Source organism: Gadus morhua, chromosome 8 (genome assembly GCF_902167405.1).
Source record: "Gadus morhua chromosome 8, gadMor3.0, whole genome shotgun sequence".
Taxonomy (NCBI): Eukaryota; Metazoa; Chordata; class Actinopteri; order Gadiformes; family Gadidae; genus Gadus; species Gadus morhua.
In genome coordinates, this window is record NC_044055.1 from 15,502,149 (window position 1) to 15,512,148 (window position 10,000).

General features: G+C 47.5%; 1 protein-coding gene across 1 annotated transcript in view; it reads left to right on the forward strand.

Annotated features, from left to right (window-relative positions):
• Positions 1-630: 630 nt before the first annotated feature.
• lrrc24 (leucine rich repeat containing 24) overlaps positions 631-10,000 on the forward strand; it is a 19,170-nt gene continuing 9,800 nt past the window's right edge. Inside the window, exon 1 of the mRNA XM_030364457.1 lies at positions 631-1,059. The gene's annotated coding sequence lies outside the window, so the exon portion shown is untranslated. The remainder of the gene's footprint in view (positions 1,060-10,000) is intronic.

The window sequence follows — 10,000 nt, forward strand, 5'->3', positions numbered from 1 at the left end:
CTACTTGAAATGCACTCGCTTATCCCCAAATGTATGCATACGCATTTTTTTCTCTCTTTTTTTTTGGGATGTTGTTCATTTTCAATCGTGTTTCATTTGTAGCCAGAACGGCAGCATAATTCCAAAAGCCTGCAGTCGTTGTTAAACCCATACGGCCCATCCATCAAAAGAACACTTTCTGCTTCTCAGAGAAGGAATAAGACGTAGCGGTGTCGCTCTCCGCGGGGCTGAAGCGGCCCGCTTCAGCAGCGGTGATCACTCCAAAAAACAAATGCCATATTTATCCCGCAGCTGTCAAATCACAAGTCGTGGTTTTAAATCATGTTTACAAAGTGAGCATCAATGCGATCTGTTTGACCACCACCTCGCCACCATGCAATACTCCCCCCTCCCCCCGTGTGCGAATGTGCCTGTGCATGTGCGCACGCGAATTGATTCGCGTGTTTGCGTGCCCGTTGTTTGAGAGAGAGAGAGAGAGAGAGAGAGAGAGAGAGAGAGAGAGAGAGAGAGAGAGAGAGAGAGAGAGAGAGAGGGAGAGGGAGAGGGAGAGGGAGAGGGAGAGGGAGAGAGAGAGAGAGAGAGAGAGAGAGAGAGAGAGAGAGAGAGAGAGAGAGAGAGAGAGAGAGAGAGAGAGAGAGAGAGAGAGAGAGAGATGGATTGGGAGCCAGCGTAGAGTTGGCGGAGTGGACCAGACGCCTTCCGACGTTGAGTGTGAAACATTCAACAAGGAAAACATTCATCTGACGAGGAGGGATAAAGAGAGAGAGAGAAAGAGAGAGAGAGAATTATTCTGCATATCTTCACACACATATGCTCCCTATAATTGCCACGGGTTGGTCTGCTTTGGCTGTCATCGCGCCGCGATGGACGGGACGACCTGATCTGTCCGCTCCGTCCGGAGCAAGTGAACCCTTAAGAAGGAGGTTGGGGGAAATGATGATTCAACTTATTTTTTTGTTAAGTGACTTCAAGTGAGATTTATCATTTTTGGCTGCAACTGTCCGCACGGCCAGTGAGGACGTAATCGAAAATTCAAGTGTGTCTACGCGGAGCTGAAAGGTACGTTACATTTCTGTTGGCAATGGGACAAAACATCAGTGCAATATGCAATAGACATGAAAACCCTTCAGTTATTCATTTAAATAGTCCAAAACATCACAGTGCTGCTGCGGAGTGGATGAGCGCATTGCATGTAAACGATACCTGAATGAGTGAGTCAATTACACGTTGCCACAAACCAATAGTTGCTCATGTCGCTTTTTCGGATGTTATCGCCTTAATGACCTCATTCAGGGAATAATTAGATTGCGAATTCCCGCGGTGAATTGTGGAGGCGGGGGACGTTTGGATGGGATAAACGAGCGCAGAGTCGTTGGGCTACCGCGTGCTCTCATCGCTAATGAGATCGCTGCTGCTGCCGGTGTTTCTCTCCCGTCTCCCTTAATTGGTATTCTGCCGCGTCCCGGGCGGAGCGGGGAGACGCAGCAGGACCCGATATAGACTCTCGTTTGTTTAACTCGCGCAGATTTGTGCTATCCGTCTTGTGTGGACAGATGCCTACTGACAACTTCAGTATCTAGCCTATACTCTGTGAGTGTGAATGCGTGTGTTTGTGTATCTCTCTCTCTCTCTCTCTCTCTCTCTCTCTCTCTCTCTCTCTCTCTCTCTCTCTCTCTCTCTCTCTCTCTCTCTCTCTCTCTCTCTCTCTCTCTCTCTCTCTCTCTCTCTCTCTCTCTGTTTGTTTAACTCTGTGTGTGTCTCTTTGTGTGTGTGTATGTGTGTGTGCGTGTGTGTGTTTTGATTTCTCTCTCAATTCATATTTAACACTATGTCCCTTTATCTCGGTGTGTGTGTGTGTGTGTGTGTGTGTGTGTGTGTGTGTGTGTGTGTGTGTGTGTGTGTGTGTGTGTGTGTGTGTGTCGCTCTCTCTCACTCCTAATGTGGCTGTTTACTTACACATAGACAAAGGCCTATAGCTCAAGCTGCTTTAAAAATCCCAAAAATAAAGACAAACCCTCAAGGTGGCTAAAACCTTTTTGTTGAATCGACGATCACTCTTTAAAATACGTTCCTGTGTGATTCCTCTACAAGATTGGCAAGTTGTGCCTTCAGCAGTGTCAGTGAGCTGGAAGTGATTGTGGACTGGGTTGTGCTCAGACTGTAATTACAGCGTTCAATCATGCACATAACTACACGGAGATAAAACACAGAAAATAATCCATCAATAGTAGGACTACACCCATCATCACTCATCGTTCAATCACTGTTCAGGCTATATATATACACTCTCCCGGCACAGTACACAACACTAGCACACACATAGACAACACGTAGACCTACAGAGTACTGAACACATAGACAACGAATAGACAACACATAGGTCTACTCTACACAATGCACAACAAATAGACGTCACGCAGGCCTATGCAATGCACAACACATAGACAACACACAGACAACACGTAGGCCAGCGAAATACAAAACACAAATGCAACACGTAGGCTTACAAAATACGTGACACATAGACAACGCGTAGGCCTACGCAATGCACAGCACAAACACACCACGTAGGCCTACACAACACCCCACACACAGACAACCCGAAGGCATACACATCACAGACAACATGAAGGCCTACACAATACACAACATATACACAGCATACAACAGGAAAAGGAACACTCACCACATCAGCCGCACCTGGTTCAGTTCCACACCTCCTGTTTCAGGTAGTAAAGTGTATTCTAGTATGCATTGACCCTGCTGCTGATGTGACAGACATAAATAAAGCCCAGCTCATGTTCAGATGACAGCAGCAGGAAGTTGCTTTGCCCTTCCATTGACGACCTGTGAAATGGGCTCCATTGTGTACGACTCTCCAGCCTATGTGTAGGATCGTGTTCACTGTTATGAGCGAACTTCCATGGCCGCCTGCATGCAATTGTCATGGTTACCCGTGGACCATCGCCGGTTTACCCCTCTGCTCAAAGCGCGCCGCCGTCAGATTAAGACGCAGTGAATGTGATTGTTCTGATCGATCCGGCCTCAGTCTCAACACTGCGCACCCCTGGCCGCCTCTGCCGGGATTGGTAGACTCATTCACGACGACTGTGACTGTAATGTTTTTGAGTGTGTGCCAATGACAGACACACACACAAACACACGGCAGTAAGAGAGAAAGACGTGGAGATGAAGTGAGAGCTTGATTCAGAGTAAAAGTGCTAGAAAGCAGCAAGGGAGCCAGATAAAGAAAGCAAACATGGCCGCCGTGAATAAAGGGAATATTGTACAGAGTCCCAGGTTGGAAGTACACAAAAAAGGAGACGTGTTTACATTTTCAAAGGTCAACCGACTCGCAGCACTATTAAGGAAGATGGACGACAGGCCAAAACAAACTATTTTTTTTACCTGACATGCACGTCGTTCTGAACACGTAAAGGTGTTGATCAGAATTCGGCGGTGCTGCTATTGTCTCCGGGACTTTGAGGAGAGAAAGCGAAGGAGACGGAGAGGTGTCACCGCAGGGATGATTGATGGCTCCTCTGTGAGGGGGGATGACACACCAATGACACGATCACTCTTGCCACGCCGTTAGTTTGTCAAAAGGAAAACAATGGCGGCCTTGAAGAATCGTCTTCTTACAGCTGTCGTCGGACATCAATCTTCACCTAACTGTCCTTCATACGACGTGAAGTAGCCTTAGACTGGCTCATGACTGTCCTTCAGGCATTAGATACAGTTCAGCAGCACCAGACTTAAGTCTGTCCTTCAGGCATCACATACAGATGAACAGCACTAGCTATAAGCACTAGACCTAATTACGCCGTCAGACATCAGACACAGTTGAACAGCACTTGACTTAAGTCTATCCTTCAGACATCAGATACAGTTCAACAATACTAGACGTAGGTCTGTCCTTCAGATACACTTGGAGAGCACTAGACTTAAGTCTAGCCTTCAGACACCAGATACAGTTTAGCAGCACTAGACTTAAGCACAATACATAAGTATATCCTTAAGAAATATAAGATACAATTGAATAAAAGGACATGACATCAGATACAGTTAAAAAATGTATCATACTGTTTAAAAGGACAAGGCCACTAGGCCATCAGATAAAGTTTAGCATTTGACTCCTGTCTTGTTTTCATGCAACATGAAATAGCGTTTGTGAACAACTTGTAAAGTTGAACAAGACATGAATAAGTCAGCCTTTCAGAAAAATTGAAATACTTTTAAAGTTGACTTGACTCAAGTCTGTCAATCACATGCTGTTTACCTGATTTCTTTCCACCATCTTCATACCTTAAATACATGGCACACAAAAAGAACAGTGTGCTCCAAAAATCGAACACAGTTCAACAGGATTACAAGCTACAATTTGCCAGGTAATCTAAAAATATAAAATCCAAGAGACTGTAACAAAAGAATATAACAATTTGAGAAAAGACACGACACACAGTACAGTCTTTCTTACTAAAGACGTTTTTGTGGGTGTGTGTGCGTGTGTGTGTGTGAGTGATAAATTCTGCAGTGTGTAACGGCGGCTAACAGAACGGTATGAATGTGTACACAAGGGCCCACACCACCTCATCAGCACTGTGAGCTGCACAGGGATCGATGCAAACTCAGTGGGTAGTGTGTAATAACCAACCAGTCCAATGACCCTGTTCAATGCACTGTCCTCCACATCATCTAGGGGTCTAGCGGTGGGGGGGCTGCGGTTGGTGGTGGCAGTGGGTGGTGATGGGTGGTGGTGGCGGTGGTGGGTGGTGGATGGTGGTGGGTGGTGGGTGGTGGGTGGCGGTGGATGGTGTGCGAAGGGGTGGGCTATTGAACTCTGGAGACCCCTTTGGTTAGCCTAACGCGACCAGACAGAGTACTTCAGACTAAACGGTCTGCTGGCGCATGGCTGGCGCAGCCATGGATACACACACACACACACACACACACACACACACACACACACACACACACACACACACACACACACACACACACACACACACACACACACACACACACACACACACACACTCCAGAGAAAGCCTTGGGCTTTGCTTTTTTTCAAACTGCTGAGAAGGGCATATGAACAGCTGGATATTTGCACGCACACACACACACACACACACACACACACACACACACACACACACACACACACACACACACACACACACACACACACACAGGCATTTGCATGCAGGCTTGTGGACGCACACATACCAGCAAAATGACAATGCAAACTCGGATGCCCACACATATACGCACACACACACACACACATACACTAACACACAACCACACACACCCACAAGGCAGTATCGCTGGTCTGCATCTGCGCCCATAGTGAAGGGGAAATCAATAGACGGGAGATCAAGTCGCACAGCGAGCCAGTGGAAAATACGGCAATCAATGAGCTTATTAAGTGAACACAGTCTCCTTTACTAAACCCCAAAACGCTGTGTGTGGGTGTGTGTGTGTGAGTGTGTGTGTATGGGCGGTTGTTTGGCAACGTTGACGCAATTTGTTTGCCTTCATGTTCGGTATGAGTGCGTGTGCGTCAGCCGTTGTGTGGGTGGATAGCACAAAGAGTTTTTCTCTGTGTGCATTTGTTTGTGTGCGAGCGTGTGTGTGTGTGTGTGTGTGTGTGTATGTGTGTGAACATATGTCTTGTCATTGTATGTGCAAATGCAGGTTCATGCATTTGCATAATGTATGTGTGCGTGTGTGTGATTGTGTGTCTGCGCGTTTGTCTGTGTGCAAATGTGAGTACATTTATATATTGTCTATGTATGTTCAAAAAGGGGTGCATGCATGTAAATATGCATGAGTGAGTGTGCGTGTGTTTGTGTGTGTGTACTTCAGCGTGCTTGTGTCCCTGTATTATGCAGGGTGTTGCCCTCAGACAGTATGGTGGCCTTACTCGATCTTTGGACAAAAAGGATGTCCCCAGCACAAGGGATTTAAGCAGCTGCCTGTCAGGGTGGAAGGACAAGGAAGATGGAGGGCGAGAGAGTGAGGATGAGGTCACACCTCGGGAAGGGAAAATAATGGCTCTACCAGAGACAGTGAAACAGGGAGAGAGAGAGAGAGAGAGAGAGAGAGAGAGAGAGAGAGAGAGAGAGAGAGAGAGAGAGAGAGAGAGAGAGAGAGAGAGAGAGAGAGAGAGAGAGAGAGAGAGAGAGAGAGAGAGAGAGAGAGAGAGAGAGATGGTGCAGCGGAGAGTAATTGAGAAAAGGAAGAGACAGAAGAAAAGAGCCAGTGAATGAAAGAAAGAGAGAGGAGTAAGTGAGAGGGAAGGAGAGAAAGGTGGTGTTGGTGGGAGTGGTGGTATTGCCCGAGTAATGGGAAAGCAAGAAAAGTGCAAGGGGAGCACAGGAGAATAAGAGAGGAGAGAAAGTGTTCAATTTGTAAAGATGGAATAAAGGAAAGAACGACTGATATAAACAAGAGAGATTAATAGAGAAGGAGGGCATGGAGTGTGGGAGTAAAATAGAGAGAGAGAGAGAGAAAGAGAGAGAGAGAGAGAGAGAGAGTGTGAGAGAGAGAGAGAGAGAGAGAGAGAGAGAGAGAGAGAGAGAGAGAGAGAGAGAGAGGGAGAGAGAGGGAGAGAGAGAGATAGCATGTGTGGGTGAGTGATAACAAGTGGTAGGTGGAGAACTGGAAGAAGAAGCGAGAGGACAGGGGATGAAATAAAATATAGAAAAGTTGGAGAGAATGTCGGACGGATAGACAGACTTAAGAGACGAACATGACTGACAGACAAGGCAGTAAGACAGTTGGATGACAGGTGGTTGGCCATTTTGTGAGTGTGTGTGTGTGGGGTGGGGGGGGGGGGGGGGGGGGGGGGCTAGCAGAGAAGGGAGAGAAAGGAAAAAGCAGGAGAATTTCAACTGTAGATCGCATGGAGCTCATGTATCATTATCAGCAAACCCCTTCCTCTACCCCGAGAGCAAGAGAGAGAGCGAGAGAGTGGAGAGAGGGACAGAGGGAGAGATAGAGAGAGAGAGAGAGAGAGAGAGAGAGAGAGAGAGAGAGAGAGAGAGAGAGAGAGAGAGAGAGAGAGAGAGAGAGAGAGAGAGAGTGTGGGGGGGGAGAGAGAGAGAGAGAGAGAGAGAGAGAGAGAGAGAGAGAGAGAGAGAGAGAGAGAGAGAGAGAGAGAGAGAGAGAGAGAGAGAGAGAGAGAAAGAGAGAGAGAGCGATAGAGGGGGCAGGGAGAGAGAGAAAGAGGGGGATGGAGGGAGAGAGAGAGAAAGAGAGAGGAGGTGAGAGGGACAGAGGGAGAACGAGAGAGAGAGAGGGAGGTGAAGTGTCTGCGTGTGTCAGGCGGACAGGTGTGTAGCAGTTAACCTATACCGCGCGGCCCACTGGAACCCCTTTCCTCCCCATCCCTCCAGCCTCCCCGGCCATGCTATGGGTAGGCTGGTTGCCATAACAACGGGAGGAGGCTGATTCACACCAGTAGCACGCAGCGCTGGGATGTGAACTTTGCTTCTGCCTTCCAGCGCTGCGGTTCTCGACAGCACCGCCTTGTCATGCAAACACACACACACACACACACACACACACACACACACACACACACACACACACACACACACACACACACACACACACACACACACACACACACACACACTATACCAGAAACAATTCATAACACACACATACACACACACACCCACACACTCACACACACACACACACACAACTCCAACACCTATTCATGACGCACACAAATAAGTTATTACACGCACTAAACATACATACACAAATATAGTACACACATACATAAAAACAGACACACACGCACGCATTCATACAAAAATAAATACGCTCGCATTCAAACACAAACACAAACACTACCCCCCCAGCTCAGCACACACACTGATACACACAAAAACACGCTGCCCCCACCCTATTCATAAAACACACACTCACACACAACAAAAACGACATCATACATATAGACACACACAAGCAGACATAAATAGAGACACACACACTTGGCAATGAAAGTGTGTGGAGGGTTAGGAGGTGCGGCGTGCGGCGGCGATGGCGGCGATGTGCTGCGGGCGTGGAGACAGTCTGCCAGGACAACAAAGAGCAAGACAGCGGTAATTTCAGGAGCCCCAACCACAAAATAAACAAATCGCTTCTCCCTTGATTCTGCAGTTTCGCACCCTCCCTCCCGAACCCTCTCCTCTCCTCCCCTCCCCATCCTCCCTCCTCCTCCTCCTCCTCCTCCTCCTCCTCCCCCTCCCCTCCTCATCTTCCCGCCTCCCCGCCCTCCTCCTCCCTCCCCCCTCTACTCCCCTCTCCAAGCTGATCTGCATTCCAGTCCTCCACCCTGTTTGCAGGTAGCTTTTTACGATGTTCCGATATTCTATGTCCCATTTCATCATTGTAGGGTGGAAGCATAATACTGTCCATGATGCTTGTTACATTCTCCTTTTGCGAGGTAACTCACTAGCCCGGTGTTCACCATCTGTAGGCATCCCTGAGCAAGGAGCCTGAACACCTGCCTGCTTCTTAATGCCTTTTCCTATCCTAAGTCACTTCGGATAAAAGTGTGCTGAAGAGATAATAACTCAAAGAAAGTAACCCAAATGTTTTCTTTATAAAGATTTCTTTTAAAGCGCAACTTGTGTTTACAACAATACATTTCGGTGTCAGGAAACGTCTAACATCAATACTGACAAACATAGAAAAGTTTGGAAATTGAAAAGCGCTAAGCCGAAAAATCTATTGACGCAAAAGCTTTGTTCAGGCAGGAACGGATGACTTGCCAATCATTTACGGTTTCCGGGATTTTGATTGGCTGCCGTGAGCTCGCGCCCCGGCATTAGCATAATAACAGCTTAAGCCCTTGCAATCCTTTTTAAACAAGCACACACACTGAGGGTTAACAGTGATTTCAAGAGTGACCTCCTTGTCTAATACCAATCCAAACAAACGCTTACCTGAACTGCACCTGAGAGAGAGAGAGAGAGAGAGAGAGAGAGAAAGAGAGAAAGAGACAGAAATGGGGGGGGAGAAAGAGAGAGGTAAAGAGATGGAGACAGGCTTAGCTAAGGAGCAGCTGATTGTGCAGATTATATCTTATGAATTTCACAGAGGATTGCCACAGAGACCAACATTTCTCGAAGAGTTTGTGTCCCACTTCATCATAATCATCTCCGCCACCATTTTAATTGTCAACATCTTCACCATCATTATCATCAGTGCCTTCTTCATCACAATCACCAACGTCTTCATCCTAACCACCCCGTTCACTACCACCTCACCTCCACCAGCACCACCAACACCTCCACATCCATCTTCATCACAATAGCAAACAAATGTATCCTCTCCACCTCCTTCACTACCATCTTCACCACATTTGCCAACATCTTCATCCTCACCACCACATTCAATACCCACTTAATCACCACAACTCTCGAATCCACTTCCCCCGGCACAGTCACCATCATCCGCATCGCCACCGCCACCTCGACCTTCATCACCCATCTTCCACACGCACGACTCCATCATCCTCCTCATGCCAATTATTTTCATCAGCATCGTCATTGTCATCACGGCGACAGAAAGATCAGAGTCCCATGTGAAACGGTGCAACCGCGCATACAGTACCGAGACAGAGTGACGCGTCAGGCAATCAGCGGGACAAAGGCGCCTCTTCATCCCAAATGTCAAGCCATTCTATCTGACTTTTAATAGTTTTAATCACACAGCACCAATAGCGTCCCCTGATTATCACCTCCAGCTAAAGGGTAAAAGGTTGCCGTTCTTTCAGCTAGGCCTCACCCCACTCGTGCAGGGCTTGGCAAGGATCATCTTTTTAATGTGAGGAACGGCAGTGACAAAACAACATTTAAATTTGACGGGGGAATGCAGAGGAGGTTTTTTTGGCAGCATGTCACTTGGATGGGGGTTGCTCTCTCTCTCTCCCTCTCTCTCTCCTTCTCTCTCTCTCTGTACAACGACAGAGCCACCC